General features: G+C 50.3%; 1 pseudogene; it reads left to right on the top strand.

The window, feature by feature from the left end:
* Positions 1-6,430: 6,430 nt before the first annotated feature.
* On the top strand, positions 6,431-6,843 carry LOC112809056 (small ubiquitin-related modifier 3 pseudogene; annotated as a pseudogene).
* The last annotated feature ends 231 nt before the right edge of the window (positions 6,844-7,074 follow it).

Raw genomic sequence — 7,074 nt, 5'->3', positions numbered from 1 at the left:
TTGGGTGTTGAGTTTGATAAGTTCTTTATAGATTTTGGATACTAGCCCTTTATCTGATATGTCATTTGCAAATATTTTCTCCCATTCTGTCGGTTGTCTTTTGGTTTTGTGGACTGTTTCTTTGGCTGTGCAAAAGCTTTTTATCTTGATGAAATCCCAATAGGTCATTTTTGCCCTTGCTTCCCTTGCCTTTGGCAATGTTTCTAGGAAGAAGTTGCTGCGGTGAGGTTTAAGAGGTTGCTGCCTGTGTTCTCCTTTAGGATTTTGATGGACTCCTGTCTCACGTTTAGGTCTTTCAACCATTTGGAGTCTATTTTCGTGTGTGGTGTAAGGAAGTGGTCCAGTTTCATTCTTCTGCATGTGGCTGTCCAATTTTCCCAACACCATTTGTTGAAGAGACTGTCTTTTTTCCATTGGACAGTCTTTCCTGCTTTGTCGAAGATTAGTTGACCATAGAGTTGAGGGTCCATTTCTGGGCTCTCGATTCTGTTCCACTGATCTATGTGTCTGTTTTTGTGCCAGTACCATACTGTCTTGATGATGACAGGTTTGTAATAGAGCTGGAAGTCCGGAATTGTGATGCCGCCAGCTTTGCTTTTCTTTTTCAACATTCCTCTGGCTATTCGGGGTCTCTTCTCATTCCATACAAATTTTAGGATTATTTGTTCCATTTCTTTGAAAAAAGTGGATGGTATTTTGATGGGGATTGCATTGAATACGTAGATTGCTCTAGGTAGCATCGACATCTTCACAATATCTGTTCTTCCAATCCATGAGCATGGAATGTTTTTCCATTTCTTTGTGTCTTCCTCGATTTCTTTCATGAGTATTCTATAGTTTTCTGAGTACAGATCCTTTGCCTCTTTGGTTAGATTTATTCCTAGGTATCTTATGGTTTTGGGTGCCATTGTAAATGGGATCAACTCTTTAATTTGTCTCTCTTCTGTCTTGTTGGTGTATAGGAATGTCACTGATTTCTGTGCATTGATTTTATATCCTGCCACTTTACTGAATTCCTGTATGAGTTCTAGCAGTTTTGGGGTGGAGTCTTTTGGGTTTTCCACATAAAGTATCATAACATCTGCAAAGAGTGAGAGTTTGACTTCCTCTTTGCCGATTTGGATGCCTTTGATTTCTTTTTGTTGTCTGATTGCTATGGCTAGGACTTCTAATACTATGTTGAATAGCAGTGGTGATAGTTGACCATTAATTTAAAAGGACAACTGTATTTCAAATACCCATCAAAAAAATCTGGTTTAAATTAGGCATCCAGTAAACATAAGGTTACTCTTATCATTAATACATATCATTGATTTGCAGTGGAATGCACTGGGATCAGAAACCTGCTTTGTTGGTTGACCTGTTTGCCAAGTCCCTGCCCCTCTCTGGACAATGAGGGTTGGACTAGATACTCTGCCTGCTCTGAGAGCCTGTGATTTCCAAGCAGAGAGCATGGTGGAAGTCCGATGCCAGAGAGTGGCATGGTGTGCATGCACACATGTGTTTGTGTGTGTGTGTTTGGGGGGAGCATGAGTGCATGTGTGTCCCTTAGCATTAGGCGGAAATGTTACTCCTTCTGCAGGCAGAGAGCCTTCAGCTTCCTGCCACCAGGTGCCCGTGGCAATCACTTGCTGTTTTGGAGGAGCGGGCAGAGAGACCAGTCTGCAGGGAACAAAGATTGTGTTACCAGTGAAGGCTGGTCACTTCCTCTCCCTCCCCAGCTGCTTGGGAGCCACAGGGGTTGGATGAGCACAGTGAGTCCTTAGCAACTCTATCTCCGTGGACAACGGAATAGCAGGCTCGGAACCTCCTGAGGGGTGCTGGCTTGGTGGCCAGGCCTTGCTGTCAATGCTCCGCAGCTAAATTGGATCCATTGCTCTGGAATCTGATATTAACAAATGTGGTCCTGGGGCAGCCAGTGCTTCCTACTGCGGGAAACTTCAGACCCCCATCGCAGCCCTGATGGAGGTTTTGGAGGGGCCCTAGGATGATGGGATCCTTGATCGTTTCTTCTGTGGGGAGGTAGGGGATGCTCTCTAGCTGGGCTAATTTACTGCCAGGTTATCATATTCATGAAGTGTCTGGTCAAGATGATGGGCTGGATCGCTTGCGAAGGTACTTGAATCCTGCCTCTCCATCTTGGGAGCCAGCTCCAGACCAGCTTGATTTTTTGTGTATTAAAGGTGCTTTCCTTCACATGAGTCTCCCTCTTCACCAAGCTGGGGAGGGTCAGACTGCTTAGAGCCAGGGAGTGGGGAGAGTCCAGGAGCCCAGGGACGGTGCCCCGTTGCCCTCCTCCATTTTGAGCTCTACTGGACATCACAGACAATCAGTCCTTCCTCTGCCCTGCTCCCTTCCTCCTTCCAGGCAGGCTGTGTGCCAGACAGTACCTAAGGAGATTCTCACAGTAGCCCTGCAAGGTAGGTTGTATTATCTGCTCACAGCAACTGTGAAAGAACCTGAGGAGGTCCCAGCAGCAGAGGCTGGTGGAGCCACAGTTTAAGTCGAGTCTAGCTGACTGCGGTGGAGGGTTTTCCCCACGCTTGCATGGCGCACTCGCTGTGCACTGGGCCTGGCACAGAGGATAAAGAGATGGACTAGAATCCCTGCTCCAGAGAAGCTGGCAGTGCAGGGAGGAGGAAACAACCAAAAGAGGCTGGAAATGGTGGTGTAGATGCCAACCCTGAGCCATCCACAGAGAGGTGATGACCCAAGGGCAGGCACGCTTGGAAACGGTGGCTTTCTGAGGTGAAGGGTATGACGACTCAGTGCAGCGTGAGATTCCAGGTTGGCTCTTGGATCAGGAAAAAGAAAATGCTTCAAAGGACATTAATTAGGGTAATTGATGGAATTTGAGTGTGGACTGTATTTTACGTCATAGTAATGGTAGTGTATCATTGTAAAATTTCCTTACTATTTAAACTGTAGTCACGTAAAAGAGTGCTCTGCTCTTAGGAGAGTCAGCTGAAATATTTCAGGACGATGGGTCATGATGGCTCCAACTTCCTGTCCAATGGTTCAGCAGGTAATCCTACCAGGTATATACACATAGAGATAAAGCAAAGTGGCAAAATGTTAACAACTGATGAATTTGGATGAAAGATACAGGGTATTCATTGTCCTGTTCTTGCAACTATTCCATAGGATTGAAATTCTTCCCAGTGAAAGGTTAAAGGAGTGGGAGCAGAGGAAGAAGGTGGTAATGGAGAAGAGGAGGGGAGAGGGCAGGGTCCTGGCAGTCGAGAGGGGACATGAGTCCAGGAAGGCAGCAGAAACTGTGAGAAGGTGGAGGTTGGCAGGGACATAGGGGTGGCTGAAGAGTGGTTTGGGGGGCCCTGGGGAGGTTGCTGCTAGTCTCTGAGGTTAGGGGGTGCAGGAGAGCTGAGGGGGGCAGGGGTGGAGGGTACCCTTTCAAAGTTTTCTCCAGCAACAGAATGGAGAACAGGTGGACAGCCAGGGGGAGTACAGCAAGGTTGAGCAAAGACCTTCTTAGGACAGAGGCCTGAGTCCTTCTCTAGGAAGAGGGGAAAAAGGCTGATGGGGGCAAAAAAGAGCTGAAGAGTCAAAGGAGCCCATGTCTGTTTCCGCCTCAGCTCTTACTGCAGTGTAGAATTCTCCTATCTTCAGGTATTCGTTATCTGCTGGTCTTTTCCCTCCACCAGGGTGTACGCCCCATGAAGGCTTCTGTGGATCTTCACTGCTTTATCCCTGGCACAGGTCAGGGGCTCAGTACTTTTGAATGAATGAAAAGGGGCCGGGGGGCAGATTCATTTGTTAGGGCTGCGATAACAAAGGCCCAGAGACTGGGCAGCTTACGTGACAGAAATATATTGTCTCAGGGTTCTGGAGGCTGGAAGTCCAAGGTCAAGCTGTTGGCAGCGTTGGTTCCCTCTCAAGTCTGGGAGGAAGGATTAAGCCTCTCTCCTTGGTTCACAGATGGTCATCTTCTCCTGTGTCTTCACATCATCTTCCCTCTGTGCACATCTACGTCTGTGTCCAAATTTCTCCTTTTGCTAAGGACACCAGCCATAATGGATTAGGACCCACCCTACCACCTTGTTACATCTGTGTTGACCCTGTTTCCAAACAAGGTCACATTCTGAGGTACCGGGGGTTAGGACGTCAACATATGGATTTGGGGGGACAGAATTCAACCCATCACAGACGGAACAGGAGGGGGAAGGGGGTGGGAGGGCAGGGGAAGTGCAGGGCCCCGGGGGAAGTGGGGCTGGAGATGAAGCGGAGGCCGTTTGGGGTGCAGTGGGGCCACCCCGTTGAATATTAAGAGAAGTGAAGAAAGTCCGTCTGTTCTGTGTGGCCCAGAAAGTTGAACTGCAGCCAAAGGGAGGTTTTTGTTCCGTTGAAGGGAAACTTGTATGTTAAGAGATAGGAGAGTCCAAAAGCTGAAGGGAGGTGCTCTGGGAGTGGGAAGTGAGTGTCCCATCTCTGGGAGAAAGGCCAGATTGGTGGCACCCCAGGGCCAGTACAGATGGCATTTCAGCCCTGGGGATGGAGGGTTGCTCTGGACTGATGTATTCCTTCCTTCTCTATCCTTCGAGCAACTGCCTTAGGCCAGGCTTGGGGCTGCACAGAGGAACCCCCGAGGACTGGAGCCCCCGGGCTGTCTAGCATCCAGCGAGTGGCCATCCTGGAAGTTCCTTCTGACCCCTGTACTCCTGCAGAGGTCTGGGGGCAACCCTGCATGGGACGTCAACCCCGCAGGGCCCCAGAACCTGGGCAAGACTGCCCACACACACCTTCCCTCTGAAATGCGACCTGGCTGGGCTGCTTGTGAAGTGCTCCTCAGGCCGCACCCCAGGGCCCCAGTACCAGTCCTGCCCCCAGCTGGCCCTGGGCAGATCAGGACACCTGGGCTTTGGTCCAAGTTCTGTCGGGTGATGACAAGCTGGGCCTCTGAGCGCCGAGGCGCCTCTCCTCCATAAGCCTTGGTTTCTTCACCTGTGTAAGTGAGAGCAGGGTTGTAAATCAGTGCGGGCGGATGGCAGGGTAATAGAGGAACACTGGAACGCAGTCAGGACAGATCTGGGTTTACCTCTCTGTTTTCTCACTTCTCAGCCTTTTGACCGGGCAGGTCACTTAACCTCAGTGAAGCTGTTTCCCATCTGTGAAATGGGCATGATACCAAGCCATTCTAGGGCTACTAACAATAGATTGGCCCTGGAGGAGCTCTTCTAGTGATCCATTTTGTTATGAATAATAGCCTAAAGACTATTACTAAACTCTGAAGGGCTGCAGACATGCTGATCATAGCTTTTAATAATCAACTTCAGACCATGAGCTGGAGTCATTTAGGAAGGAACCCTGGGGGTAGACATTACCTTGGGGGACCCCCAGCCTGGCTGCCTCCTCTTTCCTCATCTTTGCTGGCCTGGGAAGTCAGTCTCATGCCAGGAGGGCCTGGGGGGGCCAGACCAGCCCCTCTGCTTAAGGGGAAGGCCAGGCCTGGCATTTCCCCCACATACGAGAGGCCACCTCTTCCAGAGGGGCCCAACCCTGCCTCATACCCTCAGTCTAATCGTGAGGAAAACATCGGGCAAATCCCAATTGAGAGACATTGTGTAAAATATATGACCAGTTCTCAAAACTTTCAAAAACTTGGTATTCGTCAAAAACAAGGGAAGTTTGAGAAACTGACAGCCATAGGGGGCCTTCGGGAACCTTTGGACACCATGACCAAATGTCAAGTGACGCCCTGGGTGGGCTCCTTGACCGAGAACAGGACATTAGGTAAAACGAAGGAAATCTGAGTAAAGTATAGGCTTCGGTTAATAATAATGTGTCAGTATTGGTTCATTAGTTGTAACAAATGTATCACACATACCTGAGATGTTAATAATAACAGGAGAAATTGCTGGTGGGGGTGTCAGGGACTGAATGTTTCTATCCGGCCCCCAAATTCTTTTGTTGATGTCCTAACCCCCAAGGTGATGGTATTAGGAGGCGGGGCCTTTGGAAGGTAAGTCGGTCATGAGGGGAGGGCCCTCAGAAATGGGATGAATGCCCTGATAAGAAGAGACACAGCTTTGTCCTGCGGTCTTCTCTCTGCTGAATGAGGGTACGAGGAGAAGGTGGCCATTTGCAAACCAGGAAGCAGGTTGTCACTGGTCATTGGATCCGCTGGCCCCTTGACCTGGGGGTCCCCAGCCCCCAGCACCGTGAGAAGTGAAGTTTTGTTGTTTAAGCCACCCCATCTGTGGTATTTTTGCTTGTAGCAACCCAAACTAAGACAGGGGAGTTTGGGGGGGGGGGGCTGTCTGTACTCTGCACATTTTCTGCAAATGCAAATCTATTCTAAAATAAAAAGCTCTGGGGCGCCTGGATGGCTCAGTCAGTTAAGCGTCTGACTCTTGATCTTGGCTCAGGTCTTGATCTCAGGGTCGTGAGTTCAAGCCCCATGTTGGGCTCCACGATGAGTGTGGCACCTGCATTAAATAAGTTAAGAGTTGCGGCGGGAGAGTGGCGGGCCCAGAGCGTGGCTCGTCCGCTCCGGTGGTGCCTGCTTTCCCCGCTGCCTCCCGCCGCCGCGCGCAGCCAGTCCGAGGAGAAGCCCGAGGGGGGCATGAAGACAGAGAACGACCACGTCAACCTGGAGGTGGCCGGCTCCGTGGTCCAGTTCAAAATCAAGAGACACACGCTGCTAGAGAGCTGGGGAAGGCGTACTGCGAGAGGCAGGGCCCGTCAATGAGACAGATTAGATTCAGTCTTCATGGGCAGCCAATTAACGAAACCGACACCCCTGCACAGCTGGAGATGGAGGACGAAGACACCATCGACATGTTCCAGGGGCAGGCGGGGGGCTTGAGGGAGAGCGGCTGTCTCTAAGGGCACCACCTCTACAGGGACCGTCCCCTCCGTGTCGTCGTCCTTACATCTGCTGAAGGGTGAACGAGTGACCACACCCATCACAAAGGAGCCTGCGGAAACCCGAGGACAGTCACCAAAATTACTTCCTTCTCTGTGACATTTTGCGAGGGCAACTCAGAACTCTGTCTGCCAGGGGAAGCCTGCAGCTGGAAGCGGGCCAGTCACACTTGTCTTTGTTGGGGTGAAATG

Source organism: Callorhinus ursinus, unplaced genomic scaffold (assembly GCF_003265705.2).
Source record: "Callorhinus ursinus isolate GAN/ISIS: 27379988/994484 unplaced genomic scaffold, GSC_fseal_2.0 scaffold56, whole genome shotgun sequence".
In the NCBI taxonomy this organism is placed as follows: Eukaryota; Metazoa; Chordata; class Mammalia; order Carnivora; family Otariidae; genus Callorhinus; species Callorhinus ursinus.
The sequence above is the reverse complement of the archived record's forward strand: the minus strand, read 5'-3'. Positions and strand labels throughout refer to the sequence as shown.